Source organism: Furipterus horrens, unplaced genomic scaffold (assembly GCF_987537825.1).
Source record: "Furipterus horrens unplaced genomic scaffold, mFurHor1.1.pri manual_scaffold_7, whole genome shotgun sequence".
NCBI lineage: Eukaryota > Metazoa > Chordata > Mammalia > Chiroptera > Furipteridae > Furipterus > Furipterus horrens.
In genome coordinates this window covers 122499857-122527139 of record NW_028327177.1, presented here as the reverse complement: position 1 = coordinate 122527139, position 27283 = coordinate 122499857, and positions in this window count along the sequence as shown.

Here is a 27283-nt window from a genome sequence, read left to right as displayed (position 1 = left end):
CGGCAGCCGTCCGTCTCGAGAGACGATGGTGTAGCTTCTTAAGAGTCTATCTGCACCGCCGAGAATGGCTGTGCAGTCCAACTCGGGAGTGACACGGTATCTGTCTCCTCCCGTGTTGAATCGACATCTTGCGATGACGCTGGAGTGTCCTCTCCAGTGAAGCTGAAGCTACAGAGCCTGGGCAGGGTGATATGGAGGGTCTGCTGTTGCCCATGCAGCAGACCCCCCTCTCTTCACAGCTGAAGGGTCCAAGGGAAAGACGGAGTCAATACAGCTTGGCTTCAGGTGCGCCGCAGGAGTTGCCGGTGTTGACTACAGTGTCAAACCGCCTTAGGGACTCCGGCTCCGGATTTTCTGTCGGGGTTTACTCCCTTAGCCTTTCCCCTGAAGAGGTATGCCGCAAGGCAGCGGAGGTTTTTTGGAGTCAGAGTTTTCCTTCTCTGATGTGCCCTGACTGGAAGATCGAACCAGCGACACTTAGCTCGCAGGCCGACGCTCAATCCACTGAGCCAAACCAGCCAGGGGCGAGAAAAGGTAGTAAGGGAGCAAAAAGGGAGAAAAGAAAACTAATGGATGCAGACAAGAATGTGGTGATTGCCGGGGGGGCGAGGGGGGGTGAGTGGGAGAGGTGGAGGAGAGTATAGTGGGAAAAATGGTGATGGGAGGAGACTTGACTTGGGTTGGCGAACACACTATTACAACGTACAGATGATGTGTTGTAGAAACCTGTATAATTTTGTTAATCAGTGTCACCCCAATAAATTCAATAAAAAGAAAAATAAATAAATAAAAAACTAAAAAATTTTAAAAGGAAGTAGCAATAAATCTAGAATGTGATAAAATATTAATAACTTTAACTCATTTTTCATTTCAAAACAGTTGGGTGAAAGTAATATAATGGGTCAGGCAAGAGTTCATTGTATAGTTAGAGTATGCTAACACCAGGAGTATAGAAATACCAACCCATTTATAATCAAAATTAGGAATTATGAAATTAATGATAACCTCTAAAAGAATAGAAATGTAATATATTTTGCCAAAGACAAAGAAAGGATTCCATAAAAATGAATCAATCCAACAGGAGCATGAAGTGAGGGAGGGAAATAAAAGAGGTAGGGAAAATGGATAGTAATCAAGAAACAGGAAAGAATATTTTTTAAAAGTCCAAATGGGTCAGTAATCACATCATATGTTAAGCGGTTTAAATACTCTGATTGCAAGTCATAAATTATTAGATGGAGATAAATGTAGCCTAAACAAAAGTCGTTTGTAGAAGACTCAGATAATGCCAAACAGCCCAAAAAAGGAAAGAGAAAAAATATGTGCTTAGAAGAGTCCTTACTACATACTAGAAATCAATAAATGTTACTTATCATTTCACAATTTTCTTCCAGATGATATGTTTTCATATTATAGTAATTAGATTTATTATTATGTACCTCAGTGTTGAAACAAAGACAAAATAAGAGAAACAGCTTAAGAAATAGTAAATCTTGTTCTGTATATAAGTTCAGCATTTACAAAGCATAGGGGCAAAACTGATAAATCGCATCTACTCAGCATCACTTAACCATTCACATGTAGCTCCTTTACCCTGGCCTGGAGCAGTTTATATACACATCAGATTCTTACCTGCCAAGCAGTGTGCAATCTGCCACTGGGTGAGCAAAATAAGAAAACATGGCACTACCTGCTCTGTGGAGATTCTAGTCTGGAGAAGAAATTCTTAACTGGGTGGATGGATCTAAATGGAAGGTCACGTGAGGCTTCAGGAAACCCTTTGACTCCCTGATTAAGAAGCAAAAATGTAACTATATGCATTTTTTTTTTCATTGTGATAGGTCAGTAACGCTCATCACATTCTGGAAGGGTTGATTGATGTCTTCTTCGAAATTTCATACCACCACTCTAACGTGGGTTAGCTAATGTGTGGGCAAGAAAATTACAAGAGGAAATGGAAAAACAAGATTTCCCTTTTTAAGAAAAAACTTCCCTACTTTTAATTTAACTGGGGAAATTAGATTTCTCATCATACAATACTTGTCATCTGAAAGACACTCTCTACCACACACACACACTCTTTTCTGGTAAAGCTGTCCTTACAAACACTTTCCAAATGGACTTTTGTGGCCCATTCCCATTTATACTTTCAAATTAGTAGGGGTGATTGAGCGATAAAAAGAAATCTTCAGAAAATCTCCAGACTTCATTTGAGCTAATAATTTCTGCACTTACATATATTTTTATAAGACCTTAAAATAGGTTTCAAAAATAAGTCATTTGAATTTCACTTCCATCCACTGTCCCTCTCTACCCTGTAGTGAAGGTGTTAATGACCCAAAGAAAAAGACCTGGGCCCTTGTAAATGACTTGAGAGGTTTAAACATGAGGTGATTTCCTATTTTCCAGCACCCCAGCTGCTTTTATCAACTTGCTTTCAGTCTTTTAATAAATGTAGAGATATGTGTGAATAAATAATATGAGATATTTTATATGTTTTGTTCTCATAATCTTGTTTATTTTCTCAGGCAAAATCAGAATAAAAGTTTACATAATAAAAACAGATATTTAATGTTTATTAGAATTTTACCCTATCATTTCTAACACACCATGATCTGTGGTTGCCTTTATAATAAGCCAAAACCTTGAGGTCCTTTAGTATTTAGTAACCAAGCCATCCTAGATATGGCTCTGAGATCAGCCCACCCAATTGAATTTAACTTTTGGTAACAGTTTTATATAATGCTTTATATATTGCACTTCATGAAAAGTAGAATATCTTTAGTGAGAACTCTAGAAATTGGCTACATAAATTGAAATCTCAGCTCTAATGTTACAGTAGGCAGCTAGTTCAGTATTAGTGAATGAGAAGGGAGCCAGGCATCTACTTAAACTGGATTACCTAGGAAGGGGCAGCTACATAGACACCCCAAAGGACAGCCACATTCTCTGCTGAAGGGATGTTGTTCTCCAAGCAGGCAGGAAAGACCAGCTTTCCAATCGTCCAGGGGAATGGCTTGGTCCCCTAGACCACAGGAGACAGGGAAAACCAATAAGGAGGAAATTTCTTTGCTGGGTGCATGGGCCATAGAAACCAAGATGGAGCAGGATGAGGTCCTTCTACTAAGTGCATGCATAGTAGGAGCCAAGATGATCAAAAAGGGAAGGAGTCTAGCCTGCTAAAACCTAGGGAAAGGATCAGATAGGATAAGGGCACAATACCTGGAAAAATCCAGAAAAAGGATTGGATAGTGGGACGGCCCAAGCACAGTCCGGCAAAGAATTAAGGAGGAGCTTGGTTAGTTTGAAAGAAAGCTTACCCCTTTCCGAACCCAAAGCTTAATAAAGGCCCTGGATGTGCTCTCTCTCTGTAGCAGCCATGGGGCCTGAAGCTCAGCAGGCCCAAAGCTGGCCAGATGGGAACAGAAACTGTGATGGACTATTGAAGCCTTGGGTGCCGGGCTAATGGCATGGCAGCTGTGGGACTTGGCCCTCCTCCTGGACTTGGTGAGGACTCAAGTTTCCCCCAAAGTCAGCATAATGAACACAGACAGGACTTCTGACCACAATGGACACACTTTGTTATATAAGACAGGGACACAATCAATAATTCAAGTGTATGTAGTCACGGCCTTTCACCTTGTCATGTAACGAATGGAGATACAGACTCATTCAAATTCAGAGGCAAAATCGAGCCCCATCCTTTAGGAACAAACTGGAGGGGAAAACAGAAGAGAGGGAGGAAAGGAGAATCTTTGCGGTTGAGAACTAGAGAATGAGAAGAAAGGGAGCCAGTGTGTCTGGACTGTTTATGAGAAAGGGGAGGGTATAGAACTCTGAGGTCTGGTGCTTTCGGGAAGGAGATGGATAGCAATGATCATTAGGAAATGCTGCCACATTTTGTGTAGTGAATTCCTCTGTGCCACCCCTCAAGAGCATTTTCAGCTAAGAATACTAGGCCTTTAGAGAAAAAAAAAGGTAATTCTTTTTTGTTCCCTCATGATATGGGGACTGATGTTAAAAGAGGGCAAGATGACCCAGCTTAATCAGGTTACATGACATGAAATGTATACATATGTAAAGATTTGTAGCAGTTTTCCATAAATTGTTAAGATCGATTCTTTTTACTTTATTGTTGTATACCTAAATGAGCAATTCAGGGGCTTCTCCCACCTGTCCCCTCTCCCCACTAAAAGGTGCTTTCAACACTCCCAGTGCCTCTAACCACATTTAAAAGTGCAGAAGCTGGAGTTTTCTAACTAGTTCATTTTTCATCCGAAACTTTAAAAATTCCTGGGACAATTTACTAATACAACGGAAGGGCACAAAATGTTGACTTTCTTTCCTTCAGTATTAATTTTAATTAATTATATAGCCCTCTATGGCATGCATGATACTAAGAACTTTACATCTTCATTTACATTTCACAACACAACTACAAAGTGGTACTGTTCTTATAATCTCATTTCCATTTTACCGAAGAAGAAACTGATGCACAGAGAGGTTAAGTGACTGCCTCAAGGTCACACAGCTGGAAGGTGGGATGGCTCAGATTCACCCTCTGGCAGCTTGCCTGTTACTGGATCTCTACTTTTAATTACTGTGTTTTATCATCTCTAAAAGACCATGTTGTTAGTCTCATGTTTTGTGTAGGTAATGGTGGTAATATATCAAAGGGGAGGCAGCAATGAGGAGGTGAGTGGAGGTCAGGTGTGTAGGGGGGCAGTAAAAGTTCACTTTCTCAAATGCTCTTGCTATATTTTTATTTCCTTTTTGAAGTAAACTTCAGAATTAGCTTGCAAAATTCCATTTAAAAATGCTGTTAAGATTTTGACAGGAGTTGCACTAAATATATATATATATATATATATATATATATATTTGGGTAGAACTGAAATTTTTAGAATACTTAAACTGAAACTGCTCATTGGATCATGAAATGTTTTTCCATTTCATTTTCTTATTTCATATTAACAAATTTGCATATTTTTTCATGCAAATTGCTCACATATCTATTACCCATTTCTATTTTTATTTGTGTTGCTACTAGAAATGGACTTTCATAATATTATAAATCCTATTATTGGTGAACAGAAGAGTCATTAAATTCTGTGTGTTTATTTCACAAATGGATATCTTACTAAAATATTTTAGTTCTAGAGAGTTGGGGTCTAATTCATACTCACCATTTAGCACATTGCCTTACTCGTTGTAAATAAATAATAAAGTTTTCCATTATTTTTATTAACAAACAGATTTATTATTTTTGTGTGGTTTTTACATCCATATCATAAATAAGATTATTGCATAAAATTTTTGTTAGCTTGGCTTTTTAACATCTATTTTTAATCATCTTTAAGAGTGAATTACTATTCAGTACTCCATCCCTTAAAAATAAGAAATTTAACAACCCTTTGGCTAAACCCCACACTCAGTCTTCTTATTCCTCCTCTTCATTTTATACTCCTGAGGTTTCAAGTCTGGTAGTGATCAGAAGCCACGAAAGGTGGAGGAACATTATCACTGAGCACTTCCCCTTCTTTCTGCTCCATTCCCCACTCCTATTTACTTATTGTCTTAAACCCTATGGGACAATGAGTATCAGAGACAATGGAAGATGTTTTCTCAGTTTTGAGCCAGATATATTCCTATTAACCAGCAATTGAGAGCTCTGGGCAAGGACCAGAAGGGGACACATCCTAGGAAGGGTTGACCCATAGAAGCCCGAGGGCCCTGGGGGTGGGATGATTGAGAGTAACCCCAAATGCTTGTGCCATATCTTTCTGTGCACCACTGAGAGTCTGGGCCAGTCCTTCCCACCCCTGGGGGTGCAGGGAGACCAACACCAAGAGCATTCCTCTGCAGAGGCCTTTTCACAGTTCCTGGCTGTGAGGGTGGAGACTGCCTACTTCCCACTTATCTCTAGAACCCTTGTTACCTACAGCCCTGCAAACCCCAGGGAGAGAAAGCAGAACATTAAAAGCCCATGTAAGCTGCTCTCACAATGAGAAGGAAAGAGCAGAATAAACAGAATATCTATCCAGGGCTGAGAGCAGAGATAGGTGACAAACTGATGAAAAAGAGTAAAAAGTACTGTGAAAAGAATAGCTGCTTAGAACTTAAAATATACTTTGGATCTTAATAATTTAGGAGAAGTCTTGAAGGGGAAGAAAACCACTGGATGGCTGGGCAAAGGGAAAGGCACACCATGAAGATGGATAGCATATGAGACAGCGTTTGTAAGAGACTTGGGGAATAGAGCCGATAGATATTGAATGCAAGTAATTGTATTCCTGTGAGATAGGACAGAACAGATGAAGGAACAAAAATTAAATAATAGATTACATATCCCAGAACTGGGAAAAAAAGAAAGCATATTGGACAGATTGAAATGACTGGTGAAAAAGGCTAGAATAGACCAAAAAAATTCCTGATGTTTAATGTTTAAGGGAAAACTTCTTCAAAACCCAGTCAAGTTTCCTTTTAAAAAAAGAAAGTCAGACTTACTGTGCTTTTCTTTTGTAGCACTGGGTGTATAATAGTGTCTAGACTTCAGAGAGACAAGTACTATAATATAATATTACTCTCCCCAGTTAACATATCCTTTCTCTGTACATGAAAGAAAACTAATTGAGGATATAAATAATTCAGAGTCTGTCCTGTGTCCCTATCTGAAGAAAGTATTTAAAATAAGACTACAGGGAACAAAGAGCAGGTAGTACAAATTATGGAACAATAAAGAGGAGAGTAAAATAGTGATGAGAAATGGTATATATTGATATAGGTAAAGATATATTGCCTGGGAATAAATGGCATATAAGTATGAGTAAAGGACTCTAGGAAATATGTATGCTAACCAAATGTAATGATAGCTCAGACATAAATGGGCTAAACAATCTCAGAAAATAAAAACAATGAGTCGGGGCAAGAAGGTTTTCTAAAGACCTGATTTTATTAGGGGATGTGAGGGGGATAGGAGTGGGGAAGTGAGGTGATGAACAACAATAGGATAAGCAGCTTGCATAAGTATATAATAGTCTTTAAAAAAATAATGGCAATATTGTTAAAACAACCAGAGGAGTGTACCCATAAGCAGAATGCAGCCCATTGCAGGAAGAAAAGCACAACAGATTCATATTTAGCGAAGGAAAGAGTGAAAAGAATAGTAGGTTGTTAACACCAGCAAATAAAAAAAAAAAGGAAAATAATTAGGAAATACTCTTGAGATAAGTAATAAAGAAGTCAAATAAAGAATGCCAGTCATTACATTAAATATAAATACCCGATTTCCTGCATGAAAATGTAGGGACTTATAAAAACGGTTAAAAAGGGGGATGTATGTTATTTATATGAACACACTTAAAAGGATAATGGAAGGTTGACGATAAAGTAAAAAATATATACTACAATGTGACAAAAAATGAGGGAATACCGACACTGTTAGTATTAGAGAAGATGAAGTTTTGGGTTAAGAAATCCAAACAGTATGAAATGTGATATTAAATAATGATAAAATATACAATTTTGAAATAGAAACGGAAAAATTAATCTGCATAAGATCATTGTAGTTACTTTTCTTTAAAAGTATTTAAATTTCCTCTATTAAAATTAAAAGGAAAAATAATATTCTTTAACAAAAACTGACATCTTAAAATCAATTTTTGAAAATTTTATTTCATTCTATTAAATATTTTAGTAAACATAGAATTTCCTCACTCTAGTGTAGTCCTGTATTCTGAGAGTGCTAAGGAAATGATCCTTGAGGCAAGAATTTATTGCATTCATAACAATAGAAAGGAAGGATTTGGGACAAGTTAATTTGTCTTTTCCTTTATTGGTATACTAATCCCACTTAAATCCTCTTTGAGCTATAAAGCAATGTTTGTCTCTGGTCTCTGGTATGAGCTGCAGAACAACCCATAAACCTTGATGACATTTAGAAAGAGTCGCTTTTAGTTTCAAGGACATAGGTTAGGAGGTGCATAGAAATGTTTTCCTTGAGACCTTATTTGTGTAAGTAATGAGGGTGGATGCTGAAGATGAGCAGATCCTCAGACCCCATGTGAAGCACACATACAATCTTCCAAAAAAAAAAACTTGTGTGCTTGTGTTTTGTGACAACCCAGGGCAGGGATCTCTCCTGCCTGGATCAAAGGCAGTTCTGATTATAAAATATCTTGATATAATAAACAGTAAGATATATATATATGTTCCATATTAAAATTTGTGTGATAGCAATAGCTGCTCTCAAAGAAAAATGCCTAACTGCGATGCTCCCATTAAAAAAAAATCTGCCAGGTAATAAAATAATTTCAAGACCAACTCCTGTATGTCCAAATTCAGGAAAGTTGTCTAGAATATCAGATTTGTGCTTATTTTGGCCTTTTGATTCCCAGTCTGCCCTTGTTCTTATGAATTAGAGAATTCTTCTTGATATTTTCATAGGATGTCATCCAGGTACTTCCTGGGAGCATAGCTTTTCACACGAAGAGACTGTGCGTCTGTGTTTAGGGATTCCCAGACTATCGCCCATGAACAGCGGGAAGTCTGTGGATCCTCTGACATTGTAAGCACACATTTGCACTTACTCTTAATCACATGTTCTTCTATGTGAGTTGGAAGACCCAGGGCTTGTATCATCTCCTCAGAGATGTATGAGGTGAAATGCTATGGTGAATCTCTGCCTGCACTTTATTGAGATGTTCCTTGTTCCTGGTGCTTGAAGAACATCATTCCTAGTGTTCAGTATGGTCATTTTACAGCTCAACTTAAAGTTTTTCAGTAGTTTCCTTTATGAAAATGGATGTGTATTAAATTTGCTCAAATTTTGGAATTTTTGGCAAGTCTCTTTCATAGAAAAACTATTTTAATATTGCATAATATTTTATGTGTTATTTGTTGGGACTTTTTTAGGCATGACTATCCATTCAAAAGAGGTTTTGGAATTAAATAATACTTATTTATAACTGTGCTAATTTAATTAACTAATGTTCCAGATAATATTGGTCATAACTTTGTTAAGGTCTTTACATATAGTGAAGATTAAGTTAAAATTGGGTTTTGGTCTCCCCCCCCCCCCCGCCACATGCTTTTAAAAACTATTTGCCATCAATTGTTTTCCATGGGGATTATATTAGGCAGCTGCATGAGTTATAAATTTAGCTTTCCTTTTTGCTAATTGTTTGGCCTATTTTTGGAAATAGAACACCTTCTAAAAGCAAGTGCTGTAGACATTTAAGGTAAGCTCTTTGGTCATTTATATGGAAAATATGCATGTTACTTACAAAAGAAACACTTTCCATCCTGGGAGTCCAGAGGGCAGGGCTACTGCATCCTGCCTCCCCACTGATGCCTCATAGAGGGAAATGCCCCACCCAAGAAAGATGGTGGCTGTAGTGTGGGAGAGGGACTCACACAGGAATACTGGCTGCTATTCCCTCAGCTCTACCCTCCAGACCCACAAACCCCAGTCTCTCCTCAGGTGACTCTAGTCTACACTGCTCTTCCTTCGCTGGATCCAGGGTGAGTGGTTACAAAAAATTTTGTGTGTTGATCCTTTAAAGGGGCACCTCTGTCTCCAACCGACTCTTGTCTCTGCCTGGAGGACAGATTCCGCACAGCATTTCACAGCCAGGTATCTGAAACCTGTATAATTTTATTAAAACAATGTTCCCCAATAAAATTAATTTTTAAAAGGCAAAAAAAAAAGGCTTTCTAGAGAACTTAACCTTTGAATATTTATTCTCTGACTAAAGTTGCCAAACTGCCATTTTCCCAGTTTCTAATGATACTTTTATTTTTACTCATGTGGCCTCTGACTCCCTATACATTGTATTTTTCACTGCACATCTTCAATTCATGTACAGTACTTCACTATTTCTACAATGCTTAGTCCAATAGTTTATGCTTTCTTTCTCTCAAAAATGTGAGATTTCCAGGGTTTTGGGGGATTTTTTTTTAGTCTTGAATTGCTGGTACTCAATCTTGGATAACTCTTGCTACTTTGTATCTGCTTCTTTGCTTGCTGTTTTCACAATGTTGCTGAAAAATGTCAGGCAACATGCCAGTTTGCTCCACCACCAATTCACTTAGTGCTAATTCATCTTGGCTCCTCTTTCAATCAGACACACTTAGACTCAACTTTAAATCATCTCCCAGTTGATTCTCCACATCTCTAGCTTCATGATTTTCCACTTACCTCAAGCTTCTGCCCTAACTCTCTTCACTCCGCAGACAAACTTTTCTGATGCTTTATTGATTTATCAGGGTTTTCTGATGTTTGCCTTCTTCATGGTTTTCCTTTCCACATCAAATTTTCTTGCATGTTCATCAATTTTCTCAATTTTGCCTTTTATCTTTGATAAAAAATCTTTTTTTCATTTTACTTCAGGCTTGCAGTGCACTTGGGCACTTAATGTAATCTTTGTCTGCTTCCATGTGCACCTTGCTATACATTAGCATTTTCAATATTGTCATTTTCTCAAAATTCTTCCTTGCAGTTAAGAAATAATAGCCAAACCAAAACTCTATGATACATTTTAGATTAATTATTGAATTTAATCACTGAGATAATCCTGTGTGGCAAATACGATTATTAGTCACATAAATAGAGGAGCAAGCTGAGTCTCAGAGAATCTAAATAAGTGTTAAAAATGGGGCTCAAATCTAGACATGTATAACTCCCCAACATATATTCTTAAGCATCTAGTTTCAAAATGGTTACTCTTCTTCCGTTTTTTAATTATTAAATTTATTGGGGGGGTATACTTTTGGTTTCTTAAATGACTCATTCCTGGTTTACTGGTTAAGCACATTAATGTGCCTGGCACATTGACATAGGCCGGCTTCCTTTAAAACCCTGTCTTAGTTTAGACTTCTGTGGTGTTGGACACTGTTCTCAGTGAGGGAGCTTCTTTCATTTTAAGTCTCTCTCCGCCCTGCTACCCTCTAAGGTTGCTGATACCACTCCTCTCACTCATTTATCCTTGGTCTCTCCCCAGATAGTGCTTTTCCCTAAGGTTCTGTCCTTGGATTAGCATGGTATGTAATCTGTCTTCTGGGTATCTCATCCTCTTCCATGGATTCAAATACCATTCATATAGGTCAGTGTCTCCCTAATAGAAACATTAGCTTTGAAGTCTCTCTTAATAGTCTGACCTCAATTCCCAGCTGCCTCACGATCATCCCTTCTTGGAAGTCCTAACAGCAATCAAAATTTCCAGAAAACCAGTGATTATTTCCCTAGAACCTTCATTCACTCAGCCTGACTTGTCTTCATCAAATGAATTACCATCACTCAGTTGGCTGAGATATTTTGTCTTCTACTTTATGAATTTCAGTTCAAATTCTCTAATATCAATTCCCTTTATCAGTAGTCAGTTGGTCACCAAATCCTATTGATTCTGCTCTAGTGAGGTCCTGCTTCCTTTTTATCCTTTTGTTTTCTCTTGCCTGTACCCCTGAGTTTTATCATCTCTGTTAACATCACCTGTCACAATAACCTAGGTTCTTGTCTCTAGTCATTCCCTTATTTAGTTCAGTCTTTGCCTAAATAGGTATTTCTTCAAAACCGAGATGTGACGGACCTGTATATTTTCTTCTTATTTTTAAGTTTTACTCTACATCGGTTCACTTGTCTCTTGATCATAGTCTTGTAAATTTCCTTTTGTCATTCAATTCTTCTAACACCTGTTTTGTTTGTGTGGGGTTGGCTCTGTGTTCACTTGCTGTGTACGTACCATGATCCAGGCCTGGCCGCTCAGCAAATGGCCATGATGATTGGTTTAGAGTTAGAACCTCTCAGCTCCAGAGCCACTCCCACATCAACTCATCACCTAGAGTGTGCTTTCTCAGGGGTGGGGATGTTTCCCCCCAAAGGGTAAAAATTGGTTCTTGGATTGGAAGGGTGAGAAAACCTTAAATATTACAGTGGTTATGTGGCCCTCTAAATCTCAATTTTACTGTTGAACACTACCTGACAAAATCTTATTCTCTAATTTCCTGGGAGCAGGGCAATTAAGAAAAAAGATTTTAAAAGTCTTTTTGGGGAATGACAATGAGAAAGATTTGATAAATACTGAGCAAGAGTGGCTGAAAGAGAGGAGTGCTCTCGTGTCCTGCAGGACTAGGATCTGAAAAAAACCCAGGTTTGAACTTCTGCCACCTGAGCAATAGCATATCTGGGAGCAGAGCCATAAAGATAAAGTGCACCTGAGGATGACTGGGAAGGGGTGGGTGAGTGTGATGATGTCCTCTGCACCTCTGAACCCAGCTATTTCTGAACTGAGAACTAATGCTGGACTGTGTAATTACCTAGGCAAATTCCCATTTTTGCTTAAGCCATTTTGGGTTATTATTTTTTAATCACTTTCCATAATAATAGCCCTTAAGGATATTCTGACACAGCCCCATGTTTAGATATACTTCCCTACTATTCATCTTCTCTTTCAATTTTATCATAAATTATACATTCATACCTCTTTGTCCTAGCTTTTTATCCTTAGTCATAATGTTCTTGAGTTTCTACATTGTAAACTTCTCTTTCTAAGACATATTAAATAAGATACCTATACCATGGTCTTCAGTGACTTTCTCCTGTACCATACTAAAATGAAATTTATCCATAAGTTAATTTTGGAAATCTTCACATTATATGTTTAAATTATTTTTTAACCCTCACCTGAGAATACGTTTTTATTGATTTTAGAGCAAAAGGAAGGGAGGGAGAGAGAGAAAATCAGTGATGTGAGACATTGATCAGTTAGTCACCTCCTGTATGTGCCTGACCTGGGATCAAACCCATTGCCTAGATATGTGCCCTGATGGGGGATTGAACCCACAATGTTTTTGGTGTATGGGATGATGCTCCAACCAACAGATGCACCTGGTCAGGACTCGTGTTGAATTTTTAAAATTGAATATGTATATATTCTAGTGAGACTGTGAGATGCTGGAGGTTTTTTTTTTTAAGACTTTTAATTTTTATATCTCCAGGTTCTAGCAGAGAGTGCTTTCAAAAATCAGAACTGCTCATGAAAATTGACTAAATTGCACTTTTCACTAGCAAATTACTGTCCATGTCTAATTTTTCCTCATTGTTTCTGAAGAGAAGAAGGAAGTTCATTATCAGAATATTATCTACACAAGCCAAAGAAGTAAAACCTCCCCCAAAGGAAAGAGACATAACATTCCATAAACGATGAATTAACTTAGACCATTTTGCCACATTCAGGGAATGTAGTGTGAGTGAGTAGTGTAAGGACTTCCTGCAGAGTGGTTGAAAGTGCTGGTTAGTACTGAGGAAAGGATAACTACAGGGTTCCAATGTCCCCAGGTGATGTTGCATATAAATCGGGGCTAATTTGCATTGGAACTAGCATCCCTCATCAAACTAAAGACAAGTATGCCCCTTGACAGAACTGTAGGTGTATGACGTGCCCCTGGGCATACCAATTTCATAGCCGGGCAGGAATTATAATTGTAAATATGGACACACTTGGTTGTAGCAAAGCTGACTTTCTGTAACTATAAAAAATACTGGATTTGTATCACATTATGAGACAGGAAAGCATTGATACTGACGTGTTTTCTTCTACTTAGTATCACTCTTGTCATGTCTGTTCCTGCTGGGGATGTAGAATTCCATCCTTTTGGCCATTGCTAACCTTTTCTCTTGGATATCAAGACTGGTTCTTGATGATAAGGGGTCAAGTTAGGAAGAGTGGAAATCCAACGTGTGAGAAGACTTTTGAAAGGCTAACGGAGATGAGTTGATTACAGAGAAGAGAGGGCAATGCTCTTTCCAAAAGAGCGACAAACCTTTCAGGTTTAACAAAAACAGAGAATAAGTCAAAACTGAGTTTGGTCAGATAACTGTCAACTGTCACCAATGACCTTTTAATTATTTAAAAATAGAAAGCTATCTAGATGCATTTTATTTTTTATTTAATCTTTATTGTATTTTTCTATTACCATTTAGTCCCCTTGTACTCCCCTGCCCCCAGAAACCACCACACTGCTGTCCTTGTCCGTGAGTCCTTTTGACTTTTTTGCTCAATCCCTCCACTCTTTCACCTCCCCAACCCCCACCACCCTTAGCTGTCATCTGCTCCCTATCTATAAGTCTGTATCTATTTTGCTTGTTAGTTCAGTTTGTTCATTCCATTCTATGTATGAGTGAAATCACATGGTATTTGTCTTTCTCTGACTGTCTTGTTTCACTTGGCACCATGTTCTCCAGGTCCATCCATATTGTTGCAAAAGGTAAAATTTTCTTCATTTTTTATGGCCAAGTAATATTCTATTGCATAAATGTCCCATAGTTGTTTTATCCACTCATCTAATGATGGAGACTTGGGCTGTTACCATGACATGGCAATTATAAATAACACATTTTAGTATCCTACACCTGGCCATAATAATTTATCTGGGAGCCTGTCTTTTCACTTAAACTTTACTTGTATTTCAACTCTTGAATATAATATATTTTTGACCTTGTAAGTATGTGGATACTCTCTCTGGAAAGTATAGCCTAGACCAAATAGTTTGATGTCTTAATTTTCACCTTTAAAAGTGAAAACCTGGGACAAGATCATGTCCTTTTAAACCCAAGAAGTGTTTTATTTGTACTTGCTTCTTCCCCTTCCTTGAATGCTATATTATAACAAGGATTACCACATGAATAATTAAAGTTTTAAATGTACAGGGCGAAGATAAGTAAATAATTACAAGCAAAAATTGGTTTTTATTTAGAGTAAAAGCTGCTGCAGAGGAGAATTTATGACGGTGGGGACTTCCTTGGGAAAAGACAGATTTCCCAACACCCCGCCCCCCTTTTAGTGTACTTATTCAAAATGGTAAATAGCCTGGGATTAACACAAGGGCTGCTTATTCCTCTTTTTGTTTCAAATCCATCAGTGAAATAACTTGGCACCCTCAGAGCTGCACAGTGTGGTTTTCTGGGTTATTATTTCTCTTCTACCAGTATTTTGATACAAATACAGGAAATGGGAAAATTATTGTTATAGCCTCCCATGTTATTACAGAAGCAATGTAAGGATTAATCTGTTTCCAGTTAGAAAATAATCTCTAAATTATTAAGCACACTTTGGAATATATTACTTTGCAATCTTCAGAAGGATTTTTGGCTGTATTTGTTTTCTCCATAGCTGAGAGAAAATTAGAGCCATCCGCGAAAAGTGAATTGACTGCATGTTTGTATCCTGCATGGTAATATTTTTGTGAGCCCTTGCTAAAATCTCCATGTTTTGATGCTCCAACATGGCCTCTTTTTGCCACTTCTTTTTCTTTCAGGCTATTTCAAGTCTGTCATGAGTTCTTTCAGTAAATTCTAATACCCATGTACTCTGATCTCCATGTCTTTTTCCATGATGCCTCTCCTGGGGCTCTCACCCATCTCTCTGCCCAATCTGAACAAGGCCCACTGAGTGATGATCATGTGTTCCATCAGCAGGGAACTTTTACATCTTCTATCACTAATTTTTTTTAATTGTTCACTGGGAATCATTTAATGGAATTCAAGGATATAGTGCTATTAAAGAAAAAAACGCAAGTTGTAGTGTCTTCACAATTTTTTTTTATAAAAGTATGATGTTTTAAATTTTATTTAGCTCAGGTGATAAACTATGCTGTTGATGTTTTAGAATTTACAAGAAGAAAGTATGGAATTTATATGAAGCAAAGAGAAAATGATTTCTTTCTTTTTCAATTATAAAACTTATTCAGAGCTATGAGTAAATAATATGAAACAAAGAATAAAAAGCAATTGGAAGTAAATTACTTTCTAATATAATAATGGATTCAGCATTTTTGGCACCCAAAAGTAGATTTTGTTTGTGCTTTATATAATGTACACTCTTTTGAAAGGTGCAGTAACTCCTCAGATCACCAGAGAGATCTTCAATTACTATTTCAATGCTTTAAATGATGCTGCCTCCTGCTCTGTTCTCCTGACCTAAAAGTACATGGAGCTTTCAAGAGGACTAAAATATAGTATGGAATTTGATTATACAGTGAAAAAATTCTGATTCAACTAGTTAAAAATGAAAGATAATTTAAATGTTATTTGGCTTTAAAGAGCCTCATTTATCTTTTATATTTTCCCCTTAAAAACATATTCTGATTTTGGTGATGTTATTAACCTTCCCTGAAAACAAGCAGCACTGCTTCTTTGCCTATGTGTATCATATATTTGCCTTAAATCTTGCCTAGTTTAAATTACACTAAGAGAAGGATTTTTAGAAAATAAAAGTAGAGAATAAATTCTAGGTTATGTTGAAAATATAAATTTTAAATAAACAATGAACAAACAAATAAATACCTTACTTCTTACTGCTAAGTCAGTGTGTGTACACACGCCCACCACACACACATTCTCCCCCACACATACCCATGTTCCATGGAAGCTGAAGAGTTTACCATAGTCCATTTGTGCTATGAGTTCCCCCAAATACCACATGTGTTACATGCAGGTGGTTGGATGAATGGAGCTTGCACGCATGCACACACATACAGTATTTATATGTTCTCTATATAAACACATCTTTTGCCATACCTGTAATTCTCATTTCCAGATGGATGGCTTTCAGTCATTGCTGTCATGAAGATTTCCAAAATCTACATCTTCAATCCAGTTGGACACCCAAACTTCACATCTGTGATCAGAAACTATTACCGACATTATTAAGTTGAATATCTTCCTTGTGACATTGAAGACTTTCTGCATTATGACTCCAATCATTCATTACAGACTAATCTTTATTAATTGTATTCTTCTCACTGTTTGAATGAAACTGTCTTCTTCTGAAACTCAGCTTCCCAACCTAAGAGGACTACTTTTGTCTGTCACTCACTTTCCTGTCCCACTGTTCAAGATTCCACTCCCATGTTCAGAAACCTTGGGTCTATCCCTATAGTTTAAATCCCAGATTTTAGAGGAATAAAAGGGCTTCCTATCCTTTATATGACCTTCAAATTAAATCTCCTCCACAAAGCCACCAACAGGATATCATCTCTACCTCCCTGGAGCTCTAATGCACATCTGTACAGAACCTCTGCAGACACTTCTTAATAGCCTTGAGTTGACTTCTGGAGTTGTGTTTTCCCATTGCCGAAGTACAGATGCCTTTAAGAAAGGGGTAGTTCTTCTGAAAAAGAATTTCTTACATTAAGCTAATTATACCTAAATCTTCTCTTCTCTATTTCAACAAATCGAGCAAGCCAAGCCTAGAGAGGTAGAATTCCTTCTCCCTTTATCCATAAACCAGTTAATTAGCAAACCCCATCTCGATGATTATCTGAGATGTCTCAGGCCCATTCACCTTACCAGTCTGCAGCCATACCAGACTGAGGAACGTATGAAGCATTTCTTTCTTGCTAGAGCACCTTTCTGATCAACTCCAACATCAGTGTCCTCCTCCTTCTTTCTCCATAGAGACAAGCAACTTCTTTTTTACTTGGTTGTCAAGGCAGTTATTTAATGGAACATAGGTTCCTCCGCATTATTTAAGAAATATTAATGAACAGACAAAACAAAATATGTGAAGGTGGACTAGACTTACTAAATATCAACTATAAAATTTGTCATTCTCCTGGAGGAACTTTTACGTATAGAATGTGGTCCAGGTGCTGAAACAGGACAACAGGCACTGAAGAGAGACAGCACTTTCTTAACCATGAGAAGGAGAAACAGTCATTCCACTTTATAGCCATAGGTAAGAGATTTAGACTTACTGGTTGCCAAAAACTGGAAAAGAAGACTTCTCTCTACCACCCCTATCAAATTCATTATACATGAAAATTGCTTTCTGATTTCTAGATACACCACCAAAGGCACAATCTATGAAAGAAATAATTGATAAGCTGGGAGAATATATATGCAAAGGATAGTTATCCCAAACAAGAAAAGGACTCTTAAAACTCAGGAATAAGAAAAAAAAAAAAAAAACAAACTGATTATAAAATGGACCAAAGGCCTGAGCAGACATCTCAGTGAAGAAAATATGCAAATGGCATGTAACAATATGAAAAGATGTTCCACATTCTATGTCATCAGGGAGATGCATATTAAATCAGCAATGAGATACTACTACACACTTATTAGAATATTCACAATTCAGAGCACTGGCACCGCCAAATGTGGAGCACAGGAACTCTCATTTCTGGTGGGAATGCAAAATGGAGCGTCCACTTTGGAAGAGAGTTTGACAGTGTCTCACAAAGCTTAGCATACTCTTACCACACATCCAGCGGTGGTGCCTCTTGCTATCTGCCCAAACGAGTTGAAAACTTAGTTTTACACAAAACCTGCACACAGATGTTTATAGCAGCTTTATTTATAACTGCCGAAACTTGGAAGCAACTAAGACATCTTTCAGTAGGTTAATGGATATATATGTATACTATGGTGCATCTCGACAATGGAATATTATTCAGTTCTAAAAAGAAATGAGTCATCAATCCATGAAAATACAGAAAGGAACTTTAAATGCATATTACTAAATGAAAATCTGAAAAGGCTATCTAATGTATAATTTCAACTATATGCCTTCTGGAAAATACAAAATGAAAAACTATAAACACAATAAAAATATTACTGGTTGCCAGGAGTTTGAGGGGAAGAATGAATAGGTAGAGCACAGAGGACTTTCAGGGCAGTCAAAATCCTGTATATGATCCTATAGTAAGGGACACATGTTATTTGGCATTTGTGCAAACCCATAGAATGCACAGCAGTAAAAGTGAACCCTAAGGAAAACTGAACTTTGGATAATTATGAAGTTTTAATGTACGTTCATCACTTATAATAAATGTACCATTCTGGTGGGGATGGAGGGTTTGAACTAAAAGGAAAAAGGACTCATGGTCATGGACATCAGTATGGTGATTGCAGGGTGCAGGGGCACTGAAGGGGTTAAATGGCAATGGAAAAATACAATAAAAATAAATAAATAAATAAATAAATAAATAAATAAAATGGAAAAAATTACACATCAATGTCACCTAAAATATATTGATTTGGTGTTGGTGAGGATGTGGAGCAAGAGGGCTTGACCTAGACAGCTAGGGGGAGTAAAAATTGGTATAAGCATTTTGGGGGAATAAATTTGTCAAGAGATAATAAAATGAAAAATCTGCACCCCTACCTTCTGGAAGCAGAAGTCCAATTGTACAGTTTAGAAAAACTCTCATGTTATATGCATACGTAGACATGAGCAAGGATGTTATCAGTGTTGTTTGCAAAATGTTAACATGGAAGCGACACAAATGTGAATAAATGGGAGAATGAATAAACAATCATGTGTACACTCTGGATAAATAATGAAATATATAGTAGTGAAACCAAAAGAAAAAAATCTACATGTATCATCACAGAGAAGAATCTCAAAAACAAAATACAAAGTAAAGGAAGCAAATGAGTTTTAAAATATGCAAAACAATAGTATATATTGCTAAATGATACATATTTCTATATAATGCCAAGTTCATACATGGTAACTTGAAATGATAAACCCTAAATTCATAACAATAACTTCCATTGGATGCAAGGATGAGGCATGAGTTGGGGTAGAGGATTCATCTATATTTTTACATTTCACTTCTTAAGCTTATTGTTAAATTCATAGGATTTTTCTTTTCTTTTTTTGTCTGCCTAAACTTCTTTACACCAAACAATAATGTCTTTTTAATAGTGTTCTTATAGAATTTAACTTCTGCTGTTTTCCAAATTTAAGACTGTTTACTATTACTCAAGTATTCTTCTCTTCTCTTCTCTGTCTGTAGTATAATCCTCCGTTGGGTAGCAAATATGCCCAGGATTTGAGTTCTGCAGTAAAGTAGTGACCTAGAGAATTATTTTGAGAGTGGACATCTCCAATTTTGCTTTTTTTTGTTTTTTGTCAGTTATTGTAGATATATTCTAAAATATAATCGTTATACCAATATAATCTTAAGAGAACAGACAGTCATTTCCACAGCAAATCTGTGTAGATGTTAGTAATTGTATTGGCTATTAAAATCTCCATCATCGTCTTTAATTTTCACAGACCCAGTGAACCCTGAAAGCAATTTGAGAAGAGATACCAGTTCATTATTGATAGAAGCATATTCTCCTTCTGACGCAAGCTCCCAGAATTTGAATTATGATGGAATCTGGTCTATAATATGTTTTAATCACAGAAGAGCCTTGACTCTGCCTTTGATCCCTCCACCAAATTATGTTTTCTTAGAATTAAGTGAAATCAGAAAAATGGTGCTTGTTTTTTTCTTTTCTAGAAGCATACAGTTATAACTGCATGAGTTTGCTAGAAAAATAAAATGAAAGATCATAATCCCATGCCCAAGAATGTTCAGGAAAATTTTAAATAGAGTTAAAATTTTTTTTTACTGTTTTCAGCGCTATTGATTATTATGGTGCCATGAAATTAAATCCCCGAAATAGAAATTAGATTATTTTTCAATTTTTTGTTTTGTTTTGTAGTTATTTTTATTTTAAACGTGCCCATTAACATTATTCATAGAACAGCTTGAGCAGCACTGAGGAAGTCGACAAATTTTATCTTTTCCTTGGCTTAGCGGTATTTGGTACAATACTCGAGATGCTGGGGAGTCAGTAACACGATCAGGAGGGTAAACAACTGATATTCATCAGCGTGTTCATGGTGTTAGTTAATTTTGGTCAGCTGTAGGCTAATGTGAGTGTTCTGAATATGTTTAAGGTAGGCTGGGCTAAGCTGTGATGGTTGCTAGTTTCAATGTATTAAAAACATTTTCCACTTAGGATGGGTTTATTGGGAGGTAACCCCATCATAAGTCGAGGAGCATCTGTAATTGGAATCCTAACTCCTTCTCAATATCCTCTTCCTGGAGGACCCAGCCAGCAGCAAATCCCGAGGACTCAAGCCAGCAACACTAGCTGAGTCATTTCCTCTGTCATTGAAACCACCCCAGCGGAAGCAATGACAGGCTGCGTCCGCCGATCTGAGCCCAAACTGCAAAATCCTGACCAGATAGCAAACACAATGTCTCAAGGTCTGTAAGCTTTAGGAGTAGTTTGTAGCTGTAGAGAACTAAAACAGAAGTTGTTACCCGGAGTTGGTGATATCATAGCAAAAAGCCTCAAACATATGGCATGGGCTTGATACGTAACTTAAATGTGTAGATATTTAAGGATCTGATATGTGGACCCGCACTTGCATTTTTTTCCCTAGGCCTGCAAACATTATAGCTAGGCCAGGCATTGATTCCCGTGAAACTGCTCTTTCTTCTCTTCTCCATTGCCTTGAATTTTGTTATGCACTTTCTCCTGTTTTGTTTTCCAGTTTCTAAATGCCAGGCTCCTTCATAGATTCACCTTTGTTCCCCTTAATCAAAAACTCTGTTGTCAGGGACTGTGGGACAGGGAACAATAGGTTTCTCTGACCACATGGCTTTTGGTGGCTTCTGAGAGAAAGATGGAAACTGTTGCATGAAAAATTGTTAAATATGAGCCCGACGCATTAGAGGTCAGACTGTGAGATGTGCAAAGTAATAAAATATGTGTTGATTTTTATTTTATGTTCATTTTTTTTTCCTACAAAACAAAGGTTCAGTTCCATCTTCTTCACCTGGTTGAGCTTGGGGGTCATCCCACTGATAATAGAAATGTCCTTCATTAAGTTTAAGTGCTTTCTTATGAATGCTTTTACTGTGACTTTTTGCTAATTGGTGACATACACATAAATATATTTCTTTTCAAAGGTTTATTTCTATTTGATTTGATTTGATTTGATGTATTTCTCTAATGGGGCCCAGAGCCTTTGAACACATGTAAGGTAGACTCATCATTTCCTCTTCTTAGTGTGTATTTACTCTCCATTTCACGTGTTTGTATTAAAATTCAAACTTTTTTCTAGAATATCACCTTAATTTGTGCAAACATTACACCCAAACATATTGGGGGTGTTTTAAGTTCTATTTTTACTCTAATTTACCCAGCCTCTGAAAGACTGCCAAGTTTACTTTAGGAAATTTTACAGTTTATTATTCAAGTGTAGAGAAAGAATTTATTATTATCAATGGTATGTAATTCCAAACACATGTTGTTGTTATTACCAGCGTGATGACTTTTTCATTAATAGGAACATTAGTGGAGTTTTCCCACTAGTAATAATAGAAGTTAATAAGCAAACATTTTGAAACCAATTAATGTCCTATAGTGAAAAATGTGTGTGCATGTGTGTGTAAGTAGATAAACAGAAGTAGATAGTTATTCTTCTGGTCCTATAATTGAAAGCAGGTGTCTAATTTTCTCACTACTTTGGAATAATATGCTGAATGCTCCTTTTGATAATTAAAATCCTGTTCTGTCTGACCCTGAGTTTCATGTTTTATTTGATTTATTTTAGCTTTCAAATTTTAAATTAAATTCAATAGACCTATTTAGTTAGTCACCCAGGATCCTGAAGGAATGGAAAAATATATATACATACACCTTGTAGCAGAAATAAGGAACAGCAACCATGGGCACAATGTTACCATCAGGAGAGATCCTGGTAGAAAGTATAATAAAAATGTCACTTAATAATGGAGGCTAATCAAAGAGAGAAATTGTACAAAGAGGCACTAAAGGAGTGTTAAGTTGTGGGGAAGCTATCACTGTATTGACCTCCTATTAGAACCACTTTTCTGGGGTTTCCTGCCATCCTTTTGCTTCTTATACCTACCCAGTAGAATTACAAAATGTAGCATCAAGCCTATCTTCAAGATATTCTCAAGGGATCGCGAGTGTATGTATTCAACACTTATCCTCCAAATACCCAAGAGAATATAATAAATTTCCGGGGAATGTATCAATAAGTGCTACAGTCTAGAAACGGATAGAATTACCAAAGTCTGGGAAATAATCCACTGACCCAAATTTAACATAAGTGAAATGAACAAATATGTACAGAACTCAACCAAACTGTTAGACCAGTGTTTGCAAACTTTAGTTTGCATCACATCATCTGAAACAGTTTGCTGGGTCCCACCTCCAGGGTTTCTTGGAGAAAACCTCCCGAGAGCAGTCATTTGGCAGCAAAGATAATGTGTGGCATCACATACATACCTTCCACTGCGGGAACTTATTTCCGGCTTACCCTGAGCCGGGATGTTGTTAGGCTGGGCGTAACCACAAACGCTGCCGCAGTCCGCTTGTCGGGCTTCACTGACCAAAGAGAAATCGATCATGTTAGCTCAGGAAAACTATTAGGTTTAGTGGCTAAAAAGAGAATTATGAACTTTCTAAATGAAAAGGAATATGGATAATTTTTAAAGTTTGTCGACAGAGAGGAAGACTAAATTAGGAATTCATGTGATCACTAACTGAGGTGAGCCAAGGACATAATTGGAGTTTAATCAAAAGTAGAAAAGGGTTCAATATAGTTCTAATGCTTGGTGGCCCAAACAATGGGGCTTGCTCTCCAAGGTAATGAAATTATAATGACAGATGCAAATGAAGACTATATTAACTAGGATCAGATTTGGAGGATTTCTGTGGAGGCTTTTTGGAGGGACTTACAATGTAAAAATGAAGATGAGATGATACTTGAGTTGTATATAAAAGAGTCAAGTTCATCGTATACATCTGAGAGAGTCCCTTGGTACTACTAATTGTTAATCCACATAACCAAATTAATGAAGATAATAAATCATGTAATTATATATAGACATCATTCAACACACTGGCTTGAGGGAAACACAAACTGGAACCCGAGATTAAGAAAATACAAAAATAGAGAGCAGCAGGCTGAGAACTCTGGGGAGTAGGGTAAGGAGGTGGAGGGATTGAGCAAAAAGGAGGAAGGGCTTAGGAACATAAGGACATGAACAACAGTGTCGGGGAGAAGGAGGAGAAATGGTAATGGAAAAAAATACTCTCAGAAATTTGTTCTCTTGGAGATCTGGAACTGGAATAGCTACAACAGCTGTGACTTAGAATCATCTTTTGGTTTTATTGTTACTAAAGAATTTTGGTTCCAGGGAGTAATGGAAGTAGTGAAAGTAGAGCAGGGATTCAACAGAAAGGAAAAAAAAAAAAAAAAAAAACCAAAAGAATGGGACCCTAGCCCATCCTTTATAATTTCTAACCATCATTACAGAAAATAAATGTAGATAATGGAAATAAAACTCAATGCAAATATTATACTTGTATGTGACCCCTTTCCTGATCTCTTGAAGCCTTCAGATCTTTCATTGGCCATGTGAAACTACAGACAAATCTAGAGTTTCATTCTGCCCCTCTTGTGGGCATGTTGCTTTCAATTACAGGTCTACAGAATCTCTTGTGGAATTCCTCATAATGGTCCCAGATAATGGCCTGGGCAGTCAAGTGCCATCCTCCATAAGGACAAACTACAAAACAGACAAACAAACAAAAAACCCCAAAACCAAACCAAACCAAAACACAAACAACTAAAGTATACAATCTGTTCAACTCTAAAATAAATAGACATAAAACCTTTGCCGTTTTTGCAATACTTAATTCCAGACTACATTGGAAAATATTGAAAAGAATGTGAAATGAAAATACCACCATCCAGATATACAGCATTTTATATGTTGAAGTGACAATAACCAAAAATTTCTACATATGTGCCAGGGCTCAGAAAGTAAAGTTTTTCTATTCCCTTCTTGAAAAAAAGATAAAAAAATTTAAAAAGCATATGGTAACTCACCAAGAGATAAAGTTATAAAATAATGGAGGTGATGGAAAGTATATTAGATACTGCAAAATTAGTCAATTAGAAATTGTCCTAGTTGGGCTGCTATATCAAAAATATTGGGTAGCTTAATAACAAATATTTATTTCTCACAGTTCTGGAGAGTGGGTAGTCCAAGATCAAGGCTCTGTCATATCTGGTGTCTGGTGGGAATCTGGTTCCCGGTTCATAGATGGCTGCCTCTCTTTGTAACTTCACATGACTAAAGGTGAGAGGAAGCTCTCTGAGTTCTTTTTATTAGGGCATGAATCTCATTCATGAGGGCTTCATCCTCATGACCTAATCACTTCCCCAAAAGTCCACCTCCTAATACAACCACATTGGGGCTTAAAATTCCAACATATGAATTTTTTGTGGACGCAAACATTATAGCAGAAACCACCATTAGGAAGTCACCCAATTCTTAAGGGAAAAAAATGTAGAGATGAAGATTAAAATATGAGAAGCTTCAAAATCCAATATCAAGGCAATTATAGAGCACATAGTATCTTATCCTGTGTGAAGATTAACCAATTCACAAATGATTTGATGAACACAGCATGATTATGATACTAAAATCTGTGAAATATAATGAAGAAAAAGAAAATCCCTGACCAATTTCACATATGGAAATTGCAATAAATAAGTAAAGAAATTAAAAATTAAAGTTGAATTTTTGCATATTGAAAGAGTAATAATGCATAATCAAGTAGGACAAACATTTTTCAATATTATAAAATCTATTATGAAGTATCACATCATTTAATAGAAAGTGTTCATAATGAAGTGAAAAAAAAAGCAAAAAGACCCATCATCCCAAACTCTATGAAATTTAAAATAATTCAAGAACTTATTTGTAATGCAATATGCTAGTGAAAAGGTATAGTAATTTTAACTATTGTAATGAATAGTATAAAACTATAATTTTGTTAATAATATACTAATCAATTAAAATCTATTGGAAATGCAGTTCAGTAAGATAGTCAATTGTAAAAAGTATCTAGAAAAGCTATTAATGTTTGCATGTAATAGTATATAAAATTGAACAGAATATTATTTAATAATTTACTATTTATGTACCTTGAAATAAGGTTATCAAAGAAATACACAAAACTCAAATGATTTAAAACAAGAATAAAAAATTCAGAAGGGCAGAAAGAAATCCTTGATGATTATTTGTTGTATAACAGTGTGTATAACTCTTTTCTCCCATCAATGTATCTTTTTAGCATAATGACAATAAATATTCAACGATTTTTTGGAGTAGGCATTGCAAAACTAATTTAAATTCACTTATAAAGAGGAAATGAGAAAATAGTAAAGACCATTTTGACAAAGAAGCGTAAAAATAAATAGGAGGAGGGAGGAAGTAAGCATCACATTAACAACTAAATGTTTAAAGCTAAAATAACCAAAACACTGATAATATGAACTCAATAACTTAATACCTATTGAATATATAAAGAAGGTTAGATGGCAGAATTCATGCAACTTGTCATGGTTGGGTATTTACCATGGATGGACCTTTGTCACTAGTAAACTTACTCACATTCTGTTTTGGTGCCCACTCTCCTTCCAAACTACTTTATTCAATTGTGATTGATACTGGATCTTCAGTTTGGTGCAGCTATCAGATGGGGTTGACGGGGCAGCAAAATTCTGTGTGCTTTGCCCAGATCCAGAACATAGGGAGGAACATCAACAACAATACCCAGAGTTACTAGCAGATTTCTGGCAGAAACATCCGAGGGGGAATAAAAGCAGGAGAAGAAAGAGATGCTGGAGAGAGAAAAGCTCACAAAAAGTAAAGAAGTGAGGAAGAGAAAAGGGGGAAGTTGGAGGAAGGAAAGAAGGAAAAGAGGGAAGGGAGGAAGCAAAAGAAGAAAAGCAGACAGAGGGAAGGAAGAAAGAAGGGTAAGTAAGGAGGGAGAGAAGGAGGGTAAGTAGGGGAAGGGTTTAGTAAAGTGTAAATAACCCATGGACATGTATAATGAGGTGGGGACAGACTGTGGGAGAAGGGGTGGGCTGGCTGGGGGAGAGCAATGGGGGAAAAAGTGGGACAACTGTAGTAGAAAGATAATAAATAAATCAAAAATTAAAGAAAAAGAAAGAAGGGTAAGAAGAAAGAAAGAAGAAAAATGTAAATGAATTATCAATATAGAGAGAACTGTGCAGATGAGTAACAGAAAAACAGATCCTAGAAACTATTAGGATTTAGAATATTATAGAAAAGCTATTCTGAAATGAATAGATATGATTTTTAGAAAATGGAATGTGGACAATTAATTAATATTGGAAGAGGAAGAGTTGGCCCCCTATTTCAAGTTACATAGTGAAAGCACAAAAACAAAAGTTTTATGTAAAATCAAAACAGCTGATGGAAAAAGTGGTCAATGGCCATTAGTGTATGATTTATAAAAACAGATATAGTTAGTATTCACATATATGAACAATATTTAGACTCAGTAATAAAGAAATGCAATCAAGTGTGAGTGAGTGACCATTTATCAACTTAGTTTTTGGTAGGTATGAACACAAACATAACA